This window comes from Rattus norvegicus, chromosome 14 (genome assembly GCF_036323735.1).
Source record: "Rattus norvegicus strain BN/NHsdMcwi chromosome 14, GRCr8, whole genome shotgun sequence".
In the NCBI taxonomy this organism is placed as follows: Eukaryota; Metazoa; Chordata; class Mammalia; order Rodentia; family Muridae; genus Rattus; species Rattus norvegicus.
In genome coordinates this window covers 24,658,167-24,671,555 of record NC_086032.1, presented here as the reverse complement: position 1 = coordinate 24,671,555, position 13,389 = coordinate 24,658,167, and the positions used below count along the sequence as shown (strand labels likewise).

The window sequence follows — 13,389 nt, the reverse complement described above, 5'->3', positions numbered from 1 at the left end:
GTGAAAGCAAACTCAGAATGCTGGGCAAGATGATCACCGGAATAAAAACAAAAGAATGGTGACAGATTCACGAGTAGAATTGACGGGAAAGTATTCAAAGGTAGGAAGTGACAGGAATAATTAAACTATAGGAATAAGGACGTTTTTAAAAGGAATATGCTGAATTGATTACATGTCTTGCTTTTCTGATATGAGGACCTGAGAAAAAACAACTTAATACTCAACAAAAGCAACTTAAGGGGCTGTGCTTAGGCTCACAGTTAGGGACACTACCCATCATGGCAGGGAATCACAGGGCCAGGATCCTGAACAGCTGGGCTCTTCAGATACACCAGGAGGACTAGAGAGATGTGAGTGCTGGTGCTAATCCTGCTTTGTTTTTTTTTTTTTTTTTTTGATTCAGCTGAGGACTCATAGATTGTTACCACATGCATATAAAGGTAGGTCAGTCCACTCCAATTAGTCTATTCTAGGCAATCTCTTATAGATACACCCAGATATTTGTTGCCATGGTGATTCTAAATCTCATCAAGCTGACCATCAAGATTCACCATATCTGTGCTGTGCTAGTCAGTTCTTTTAGGTGGCATGTTCTTTAGCTGTGGCCCGTTTTGCTTTTAAACTCATTTGTTTTGCCTTCTTGCATCCTTTTTTTTCTAATGTATCTTGATCATTCTCCACAGCAAATAAACTAGAGGGTGTTAGTTACCCTAAAATTATGATAATGGTATGGGAATGCAGCTTAAAGAAAATTAAATTAACGATAGTTGCCAAGGTAATTAAATAAGCATAAGGAATAACGGAGAGGAATGAAGAGTGCTTCTATGCTTTGAATGATGAGGTCTGTGTTATGGGTAACAGGAAAGTAACAGCTGTGCTCTCGTTACTGATTTTTCAAGAACAACTCCGACTCTGAAAACTGTCAAAAAAGGACAAAAACTTAATCATAGAACAGTTTTGAACTACCGTTCAAGTCAGTACTATCAGAGCTTACTGCCAATTAAAGAAAAGCAAGGAGATAAAAATTCCATCAAACTATGGAAGATTAATTTTGTCACCTGCGTGAAAGATAAATGCATGTGGCCCATATTAGGGGGGCAATCATAATGAAGTAAAAACAATTCTTAAACTTTCCCAGTGCATTCTCCTTATTTTCATTAAGTAAATGTATTGAGCCAGAGAACGTAGTTGATTTCAGCTTGATTATGCTCCACATAGTGAATTTCAATTGCAACTATTCAGAAAACCTCATCAGTAATATTTTTCTTTCAGTTCAAGCCATTTGTAGCATGCTCCCTTTGAATTTCTTTAGTGAGTATGGGTGTCCTCTGATTCCCACAACACTCCTTATTAACTATTAATTATAAATTTAAAAACAGAACACATGATTTTACTTCATAATGTCCGGTTTTACCATTGTGGCGGGTTCTCTAAATAATCACAGTATCACTGTACTGGAGACACAACAGTGACACACGTCCCACCCCAAGGAAAAGATAAACGTATTTTGAAGGTTTATGGTATGACTTGAATTCAGCACCCTAAATACTAAGGGAAAAATGAAAAATCATGGAGAAGACTCTTTAATTCTATGTGTTATTGCTAAATGGATATTTAATAATGAAGATGGGGCAGCAAAAATACCTAAACATCATGGGGATAGTTTTTAAGTATTTGCATTAATAGTTATTCTTTGAGGATTCCATAGTAGTAGACTGATTGTTTTCATCAAGTACAACCGCTGGTCTTTACCTGTACCTCCTCCCACATCCGGCCTCATATCCCATCCTGCTCCAGCTTCGCACACTCTTGTGTGAGTTAAGCATTAATTCTAGCTGCTCCTGATAGTAGGAATGGAAGGGAAGGAGGGGGTGACTGGAAAGTGCTTTTCTCTAGGTAGCAATAAGTGCACACAACCTCTTCCCAGGCACAGTGAGATAGCGACTTGGAAATCCTTCCCCAGTGGCCTCTGAAACCATTTTGTAAAGATACACATGAAAAGCATTTCAGCAGAAGCAATTCAAAACAAAGTTTTATTATTTTCAACACTTACATGGCTTGTATAACAAGCATTAAATTCATAGGTATGACAAAGTTAAAGAAAGAACAAAGGAAATTAATTTAAATAACTTTTAGATGTACTAAAAATCCATATAATATCTTTATCTCCACAAAGAATGTGTGTGCTAATACATTTTTTCATGAATACAGATTATTCTACTATATAAAATTAATAATAATATTATTGGAAATATATCAAAAACACTGACTGGCATAATGACTTCCAGTTAGGAACTTATTCTTAATTGAAAATATTGATCACATAGTCATATAATAATTATAACTATTCTAGTTGGTGATGCATTTTAAATACAACATTAAGGTACGAGATCTGGAAAGGCAGTATTTCTGGAAGTATAGGTTGTTAATAATCTTCTCTAGACTGTACTCATTTTGGACATTATAAACCCTTGCTACAAACATAGTTGAAACAAGTTATTTAAAGGGAATATTTTAGATAATAGTCAAATAATATACCCATATACCAATATAATGCCCATATATAACCTGCTATAGTTTTGATGTTGAATGCCATAATGAAAACTGCCAAGTGTGGAAAGATTGGTCCTCAGCAAATGATGTTGAAAGAATAGGGCCTTTATGAAGTAGGACCTTATGGTTGCTCTATGGGTCATCAGGATGACTCTTGGAAAGCATTTTGGTACCTAGTGTCTTTCTCTTCTTAAGGCTCTGGATTGGGATACAGCAATTTTGCTCTACTGCAGACTTCAACCATGAGGTGCTCCATTGGCAAAACACAAGGCACAGCAGGCAACTGATGATGCTCTGGAGTCTACACTGAGCCAAAATAAACCATTCTAACATTGAGTGCGTGTGTGTGTGTGTGTGTGTGTGTGTGTGTGTGTGTGAGTGTTTGTGTGTGATATGAAAGTGATCACCATGGTAAACCTAATTTTTTAAAGTATTTTTGTTAAAAGTTACTTTAATTAACCATTCATTTAAACAAATTAAACTGCATAAAACCAATAATATATTGCCTATATATATCAGTAATTGTTCTTGGAAGTGGATAAAATAACAGTACAACATCTTCTTGTTGAAAATTCATGTTGAAACCTTCTTAAAACAGGAATAGTGTTGTCATTCCACAGTATATAAAACTTTAAATAAATGCCATGGATGTAAATACTTTTGTAGAAATTGATATGTATTGTTTTAAAAACATTAAATATTTTCTCTGTCAACTTTAGCTACTATTTTTTAAGTGGTGCAAAGTTTATTATGAGTTCCATTATTACATTTTCATAGGTTAGAAACTATTAAAATTGGAAGCTTTGAATTATGTCAGATTTTAATATATGATCAAAAGCTAGGAGTGGTAGTTTGTAGTCTTAGTTGAGGTTGCGAGAGATCAAAAAAACAAAAGACAATGTCAATATCCAGGCAAGTCTGAGAGACATCTAGAGATCATCAACATAAAAAATCAAAACATAAAAATAAAAATATAACTGCCTTTTTAAAAATTCTCTACATTTTTAGTTAGACAGCAAATTTGTTTATTAAGGAAAAACATCCCATATGAAAATATTTGTTCACTTTCATTAACAAATAATTAGGTATTGATTATTTTAATGCATTCATACTTGCTGGAATGTTGCATAGTAAAATAAGTTCATAACACTCTCCATATTCATAAAAGGGTATTCTACTCATTAATTATCTTCAAGTTCATCTGCTTTAAAAGGCCTGACTCTATTTCCTTTTGTGCGTTTATCGTGACTCTTAGTAAACAATTCCTAGTAAATTTTGAAGTTCTGTTCATAAATGTCTTGAGTGGCGCTTCTGAGACGACCTAGAGAGAGTTTCCACCTCTCTGAGAAAGGTGGGGCCAAAGGAAAAAGGTATAAATCCGATTGTAGGGTGGAAGTGCTTCTTTTTATCAAAGTAATGAATTTCTTGAGGTTCGTTTTAACGTTTTAGGAAATGACAGATTGGTATTGATAATTCAGTATCCGAGTTCCAGTTCAATAAGATGAGTTGACTGTGCTCTTCTGTCAGACTTTTGTTATGACAACAGTTTAGACAAAGCAGCTTAGTCCTAGCTTCATTTGAGGACACACCACACCACGGATGTAGTTGCTGGAAAGATTCTAAAAAGAAATTAAATTAAGGAAAACTTGCATTGCATAGCAATGATTTATAGTCTCCTTACTGTAAACCACTGAGAAGTGTGAAACCCAAGACTTTGTGAGTATAATTTCAATAGTAGAATGTGAAAAAAAATTAATATGTTCAAAAGGGAAAAAAAGACTCATTAAATCAAGACAAAAGCTTTAACCACCTATTTCTTCGCAGTAGCATTTTAATAATTTTGTTTCTGATTCTAGTGAATGAAAATCTATTTTCCCTATTACAGTAGCCTATCTGTATTCTCTCTGAGTGGTGGAGTGTAATTTTAACCTTATGTATATGCACATTATTTGTATACTGATGAGGTATTTTCCCCTCCTCTGTCCCTATTTCAAAGCCCTGATTACTTAAATTTCTTTCTGCTTCTTACCCCGTGAAATTAGTCCTTGGTCCTTGAATCAGGATAGAATGTGTTCTCATATATCTAACCTCAATTAGATTGGGTTATCTCATCTCAACACTGCATGCTAAACTATAACTATATTAAATACATAAATCAAAAGATGGTTAACTGTAAATTGCAACATTTTCAGGCTCAAGGCTTATTTAACAGACTGTTGGAGTTAACTTTCCTGCTTTCCATTGAAGGAATTTTAAAAGAAAATATCTCACAAAGTGTTGGAATAATAAATAATTTCATAATAAGTTAATACAATTAGGGATTACTTTTCTCATTCTTAGTATGCAAATCTGTATTCCTCAGTCATCAAGGTGATCTCCCTGTCTCCAGGTATCCCTTCAGGTTTTCCCTACCTACTCTCCTTTACAGGGACCGCCCCCACCCCTTTTATTTCTATCTTGTCTTCTTTTTATTTCTCTAGATCCAAATTCCAGCAATGTCTCCTGTGAAGGAGTCAGAGTCCCAGTCATGTCAGGCAAAGGCAGCATTAGTATTTTTAAGTGTTCCTGAAGCACAGTATCTCTGACAACGTGAAGAAAACTTTGCAGACTCAGAAGGGAAAATGGAGCATGAAGACAGAAACTTCTTGCGGTTAAAAGAAGTGAAGAAACGTTTCTCTAAATTTCTACGTAGATAGCTGAGTAACTAATTCATGAATTCCATCTTATAAAAAGAGAAAACAGTTAAGGGCTGAGAATGCTAGTTTATATAATTTAAAGTGGAGTTTGACATTTTCAGGGGTGGGGGGAAACGGCAGTATTGTATAGACAATAGGATGATCCTCTCCAAATTGTTTTAACTTGAAATACTCTGTGACTTCCAACTTGCCGAATTGCATGCATATTGTGTAAAATCATGAGATAAAAGGGATGCCATCTGCTATTCAACTGCTCATCCAAAATCTGTTACTGAACAAATACTATGGATCCAGCATTGTTTGACACAACAAGGAGTGTAATCATGGGGGGGAAACCAAACAGGAGAGCAGCTGTTCTCAGAGGCTGGCACCAGGGAGTCATTCTATCCACTTACTATACAATCTCAAAAATGAAGCCTTTCGACGTTAATGTCTGTCTCAAAGAATATCCTACCACATAAGTATGACTAATAGACACTGTCATCTACACACAATATGCCAGCAGTGCTTAGCAGTTCGCAAGTTTCCACTCACTTAATTATAAGTATTAAATGGGATGCATAGGACATGAACATTTTAATGTAGGAAGTACAAATATTTACCAGTCTTCCAAAGAATAATAATGTATAATTTTCAGAAGAGTAAATGACCTTTAGATATCTTTGTGTATACACTGAAGTAGCACATTGAACTTTTTTTTTCCCATTAATTCAGGATTTTGGCATTTAAGTAAATTACTAGAATACTTTCTATATTCATTGTTATGTTTCAGTATTACAAATGCATAAGGTAGCAGGTTAAAGATTTAGAGAGAAATTAATTAAAATGTTATAATGTTAATTTTAATTTGATAGTTATATATGATTTAAATATTACATAAATATAATTTATTTATGTTAATAAAAGATAATTATAGAAGCAACTATAAGTGTATACATTAAAATCATAAAATATAAGGCTTTTGTTTTATCTTTAACGTTTTCTCTTTATTTTCTTATTTATTTATTTACTATTATTTTTTATTTATTTATTTCACTTTACATTCCTCTCATTGCCCCCTTCCCTGCCATCCCCTTCTATAATCCTTTTCTCTTTCCCTTTCTCCTCTGAGTGGGTGGGGTTCCCCCTGGATATCTGCCTTTCCTATCCTGGCACATCAAGTGTCTATGAGGTAGGTGCATCCTCTTTCACTGAGGCCAGACCAGGAAGCGCAGCTGAAAGAACATATTTCATGGACAGGGAACAGCTTTGGGGATAGTCCCTGCTCGAGTTGTTCAGAGTCAAGATGAAGACTAAGCCATATATGTGCTACCCATGTGCGAGGAAGCCTACGGGTCCAGGCTGGGTATGTTCTTTGATTGGTGGTTCAGTCTCTGGCAGCGTTAAGGGTCCAGGTTAGTTGAATTCTGTTAGTTTTCCTGGAGTTCCTATCCCCATAGGGGCTGTCAATCTTTCCTCCTCCTTTTACAAGAGTCTTCAAGCTCCATTCACTGTTTGACTATGGGTGCCTGAATCTGTCTGAGTCAAGTGCTGTGAATATCCTCTCAGAGGCAGCCATGCTATACTCCTGTCTGCAAGCATAGCAATCATTAACAGTGTCAAAAACTGGTGCTTGCTTATGGGATGAGTCTCAAATTGGGCCGGTTATGAGTCGGCCGTTTCCTCAGTCTTTGCTCAATCCTCTGTTCCTGCATTTCTTGTAGACGGGATAAATTTTGGGTCAAAAGTTTTAGGGTTGAGTTGGTGTCAATATCGCTGCATTGGGGTTCCTGCCTGGCTACAAGAAGCAGCCTCTTCAGGTTCCACATTGCCACTGCTGTGAGTCACAGCTGAACGGAGTTTCTATTCTCATCGCTGGGGATCATTTCCCCTGCTTCCCCTGTCACCTGCAGGGCCCCTTCCAAGTACTTTCCTTGGTGAAAGAATTGTTAGGTTAGATTTTGGTTTTGATTTCCAGGCAGTGTGTGGGATAACAGGATGTTGGCAGACTGGCTAAGTAATTTTAAGCATTTACCTTCTATTAAATATGAAAGAAGTATCTGTGGTGATATGATATTTTTCTAAAATGTATGCTGAAGTCTTGACTTTTTCCAGTCACATTTACGATGAGATGTATCATTCAGAAGAAGAACCATATTATGTCTCGTAGCCTTTCTGATAGACAGAGGCTTTTTCTACCTTTTCAAGTAGGGTTTTTCATTCTCTTTTTAAAATTTAATTGGGTCAGTACTGAGGAAAAGAAGGAAGTTCTGAACTGGATTAGTGATTGCACCATGTAGACAGGATTTAAGTTGATCATCATTCAGCAGTGCATTCCCTTTAAGGGAATGCTCCAGTGTTAACTTAATTTTCCCATTTTCCTGAGGAGGTAAAAGAGATCTAGAGTTAATTACCACTTGAAACAGTTTCTCAGAGATACATTTTCTCCATCATCTTGTGTTTATTATTATTGTTATTATTATTATTATTATTACTACTACTACTACTACTACTACTACTACTACTACTACTACTACTACTACTATTTTTTTTACAGTCCAGTTGTTATCTCCCTCCCGACAGACCTGGAGAAATAAGGCATTCAAAAATCACACTATTATTTCAACTAGATAAACTCCCATATTTTCACCAAGTAGCCTCAGAGGAGTTTATGGTATTTTGAAATAATGCCAATCTGAATCCGCAGGATAATCTTTCTTGTTTTAATACTAAATGAACTATAATATACTAATGTATTATAACTATAGAATGCCAGTTTATTAATAGTAACAGTGAATGCTTCTAAAATAGTCATTCTACCCTGATGCTGTTCGACTATGTGTGAATGTGTGTCTTACATACATACACACACACACACACACACACACACACACACACACCACAGACACACGTCAGTCAGAAGTTCTGGGAATCTAACCAAGATAAGGAATTGCCAAGCCAATTATGGAACAGGTGAGCCCTCAAGGCGAAGATACACTTCCTCCCTACCATTTGCCCATCTGTGGTTCTTACTCACCTCCTTCATCCACATGCAATATGGCTGTGAACTACTTTGTGGCTTTATTCCCATTATGAAAACAATAAAGTGCTTCAAGGATGGGATCACAGGGAAGAAGCCATCGATTTTGTTAAAAGTGTGAAACATGTAGAGACGAGACTTGGATTCAACTCTCATGAGTTCTTTGTGAAATGAATAGTACATTTATGAAATTGATCCAGGAAAAATGTGCTCTCTTCAGTTGTCGGAAATATGGACTCGTAAGTATAAAAACCAATATATAGATATTATAATTAGTACATCTATATTTCCTACAACCATGGATTCATGAAGCCATACATCATATACGGTAGCAGGGAATGTTACCACTGAACACATGGACTTTCTTATTTCCAGGAAGAGCATAGCATGAAAAATGTTTACATATAGTTTACATTCCACTCAAGATTCCAAGCAATCTATTGGGTTAAGGTATATGAGAGCATATGGATATGCTGCTATCAGATACTACCCAGTTTTGTATAAAGGACATGGTAACTTGCAGTTTTTGTAGCATTGAAATATAAAGTCCTAAAGGAAATTTTCGTAGATGCTTGGAGAAACCTGCAGTAAAATAGTTTTGTGTTGTTTAAACAAATACTAGGAATCTAGTATAAAATAAATGTTTTTATACTTTGTGTTGTTTATATAAATGTCAGGAATCTAATATACAATAATATTTTTATATTTTGTGGTATTTATGCAAATACCAGGAATCTGCTATTAAAATGTCTATTACAGATATAAATAGGTATCTATTTTATATTGGCTATGTTATAGGTATATTATAGACATGAATTCAATATCTATTTCATACTAGATTCCTAATATTTGTATAAACTGCAGTTTTTAGATTTTATCATTATATTGCTACTGTCATTATATAGATATTAAGTAGAGGTTTTAAGTTTGTATTTTATTCAGAGATAAGCCATTACCCCTAAAGTCATTTTGTCAATCTTTAGAAGGTAAACTTTAAAAATGTGCTTAAATTTTTCAATATTTAAAAAATGTATGGAAAGTTGTGTGAAGAAATTTTAATCCAGCAACAGGATTGCTTTGTCAAAGAATCATATACATGATCCGGCTGGTATGCAGACCTGTCCAGGATTGCAGCATGATCTGACTGGAGTACAAACATTCCCTTAGTAAACACCTTTAGCCTCTAACAATGAAGATATAGTTAGCTATTTCTGAAATTGGCTTCTAATGAGCAGCAGACAAAGTGATGAATCAGAAAACGATTTAATAGAATTAGTCAGAGATAGGATACTCCCAACTCCTACAAAACAGTATAGGAAAAGAGGCTACTTAAGGTCTACAAGAGAGGAAAAAGTGATGGTGTGGTGTGTGGTGACTGTGTACAGGAATTTTACTGGGTCAGTTTTACAGAGAGAAAAAACTAGACATAGAAGAAAACAGATGGACCCACAAAATGAGAAGGAGCCAGAAAATTAGAATTTATCATCAAATTTATTATGAGGACAGGCAGAGCAATTAAGTCAGAAGCTGGGAGAAGCTTGTTAGAATCAGTCATTTTGGAAGATTAGATTGTATGGAGGTTATCAGCTTCAATGACTAGCCCTAGAGATAGTTAGACCAGTGAAAGAAATGCTCTGGGCTCAGCCCAAGTCACATATTCACAAAACTTGTGTATAGCTCTCATCTCATCACTTCATCCGAGGAAAGAAAAGTGACATTTACAACATTGTGATCCAGTACAGGATCTAAGGGACAGTCCATTTCTTGACCACTTCTGTGTTCTGGGAACCATCCATTTCCTCTGACATATGGCTCCCTTATCTACCTTTTGCTCTGCATTTTTGTGTCTTACACCCGTGGCAATGTTATGTCCACATTGATAATTGAAAATATCATTTACAAGTTGTCTATACAGTAATTTTAGTTCTCTCCTGAAAGATATTAATCTATTTATAGCTGTCCTGGGTTAGGATGTTGACATGGTTTTAATATCTGCTCTTTTGCCTAGCTCAGATTCCCAATCGAAACTAATCTTTCATGTGCCTAAACCGAGAAGTAATTACCATAGGAACATCTTCTTCTGTAACGATTGCTTATCATTGAACCTTGAGTCATTTTATAGTATTGTCACCAATATTTGCTTTACTCTTTACGTCAGGAATCTGAACATATCTCATTTCTTCATGTTACTTTTAGGCTCTGACATGCACAGAAACAAGATAAGGATTCTAATTTGGAGGTACTTAATTTTCCAACAAAATTACTTCTTATAAAGCTTAAAATAAAGACATTATCTTTACTTACTTCAGGGAACGCAGTTGGTTATGTGACAGTTCTTGACAATCTGTGCGTGCCGTGATGGCTCACCAGCAATCTATAGCAAGCGAGAGGACCGCAGCTGGTACAACGGAACAATCGGCAGAGATCATTTATTCTGAAGTAGCACTCTTCACGACTTCGTCGCAAAACTGGGCAGATTCCGTATGTGATATCCTGGTTGTAGGAGGCAGTGAGAAGGAGAAACTGGCTTGCTGATACCCACTTCTCCTCCTGCTGTCTGTGTTATCACCCATGTACTCCCACAGAGATTATCCCTAATTTTAGTAGTTGAATTAAGAGGCAAACTCATGTGTGCATGGAGAGAGTCCAGATGGAAGGAAACCTGAGAGGGGAACCAAGCCCGTGCCACAGTAAATCCTTCGTCTAAATGGATATCCTCACACGAATGACACTGCTGAGATAGGCCCAGCTACACACTGAGCTACATTGACAGAGAAAGTGAATTATTCTACTGGATTGGTGAGGCCGTATTCTGTGCTCACACGACGCAGTGGTTTGCTTGCTACCTTTTCCTGAAGAGTCTGCATGTGCAATTACGTTTAAAATCAAATGGGATAATTGTTCTCAGTGTTAATCTAAGATACGTGTGATATTCAATACCTTCCAGATATAAAATTTCACCACCGAAATATACTTACTAAGTATTTGTTTACTACAAGTTTCAAAACTACTTTGTACATTGTGACATACTTATAATTAGCTCAAAACAAAGAATATTAGGACTTTTAGGGAGCAAATGATGACTTTTGGATTTCTTTCCCTTTCTCACTGTAGAGTGAGATTTTTGTTTAAAAAATATATGGAAATAAAACAAAATAATATAAATATAATAAATACCAAATGGAGCAACTATCGTTTGTTGTTACTTTTCTTTTTGTTCCAAAGGAAGGAGGAACAAAAAGAGGTGGGAAAGCACAAACTCACAGTTCGTGAATGTGAGTACCCAAGAGCTGTTCAAAGACAAGCTGGAGAATTCCAGTATGGAGAGCCAAGGTAAGCGTGACATTTCCATCACTGCTAGTTAAGGAGCTATAGACATAGATAGAAAGCTCATGGAGGGGCAGTCAGTACATGGTCAGCACAGATTGGACTTCACTTCTTTTCCTGTTGTTGTTTAGAGAACACAGTTTGGGAAGTTGTGAATGGGGTATGAATCCGTGGCGTGGGTAGGGGAATGAATATACCCAAAAGGTGATGCATAAAATCTTCAGAAAACTAATGAAAATGAGAAATGAAAGAGAACTCTTTGACTTTATTCTGCTTTGCCACGCAACATTGACAAGGACTGGTTCTTTGGTACTTCACAGCTATTTACGTACCTGGTTTAACCTTGGCAGAGTGTGTTCTGAGAGCTGCTTGATTCACAGCTATATACAGAGCCAGATTAATGAAAATGACTATTTTCTCTTAAAATTGTGATCTCTGATTTCTTTATTGCTTCCACACAAATGTTTACACAAGAACAAAAAAAAAATCCAAGTCATTTTTCTCTCCAGTTTTTTCAATAAGAGTAGCATAGTTTTTCATTTTACCTGTTGGTTACTGTTTTATGTAGAAATTCTGGTTCCAACAGTGAAGAAGATGGGTTAGTCTGTGTGGACCAGCTACCTCCAGACAAAATAGAGGACATTGGACATTCAGAATTCTGTCACGCAGCACAATGTGTAGACTCCCCTTATTTCTTAAGAGCTCTCACCATTCTAAGCATAGCATGTGGAGGACTGTATCTTATGTTAATGACATCTAAATTGACAATGCAAGATTGGAGCTGGACAGGCAGCTCAGTGATTAAAAACGCTAACTGATCTTCCAGAACATATGGCACAATAGAGATGGACCTAACTGGGGTGACGGGGAATTATATAAAAAGACAGACTCATCAAAAAACAAAACAAAACAAAACAAAAGTAGCATCAAATGGACTGTAGGCACAGATGCAGACACCAAAAGCAAGCTGGAAACAGTACACTTATGATTAGCATATACAAGCTGTCAGCAGTTTAGCCAATCTTGATAGGTCTTAGGCTACAACTGTCCCTGAGAAAGCTGCCATTCATAGTTTCTGCATATATTGGTGGTAGAAAAAGATCAATTGTTTGTATCCATCCTTACTAGGGATAGCAAAGATTTCCCCTTCTCAAAGAACCATTCCCATGAGTCTGACCCAGTGAAGGCTTTCCTGTTCCCATTGTCCGAGGCATTGTGGTCTTTGGCATGGCTGTGCTCCTGCCAATCATGTATACTTCCTCAGGATTTCACAGAGTGAAATTCTACAGAGACTCAAATTTCCACCAACTGTGTTGAGCAGCTCATAAGTATATACCTATAATATATAACGATTACATATTTATTACATAATACATTATTTATAAAAGTATTTTTATAAAACTCACACTCATCAAAAGTCTGGGAACACCCCCTCAGCTCTTTATAAAATAAAATAAAAACAGATGTTTCAATGACAGTTTTACGAAGGAACAACATCTTAAGCAAAAGCTCTTGCACCAAGTTATAAAACCTGAAACAAAGGTTATCCAAGCTAGTTTGCAAAATAAATACCATTTTCTCCTACTAAGTTAATTTCTTGTGACACATGACCTTAGAGGAAACACAAGTGGGATACTAACTGCTTACTATGCATTTGAAGAGAGACTATGGCCAAAAGTTCACCATATTTATAATTAGCAGTCTGAGAAAGAATCCACAAGCCTCTAAGAAATAAACAGTTGTGACATTTTCAGTCACTGAACTACCAAGGCAACAAGCAATATTTGATATATT

At 36.1% G+C, this 13,389-nt stretch overlaps 1 long non-coding RNA gene across 1 annotated transcript in view; it reads right to left on the bottom strand.

Annotated features, from left to right (window-relative positions):
• Positions 1–10,731, bottom strand: part of LOC120096592 (uncharacterized) — a 31,613-nt gene extending 20,882 nt beyond the window's left edge. The window contains exon 1 of the long non-coding RNA XR_005493216.2: positions 10,573–10,731. This is a non-coding gene — a long non-coding RNA (uncharacterized LOC120096592). The remainder of the gene's footprint in view (positions 1–10,572) is intronic.
• Between the last annotated feature and the right edge of the window lie 2,658 nt (positions 10,732–13,389).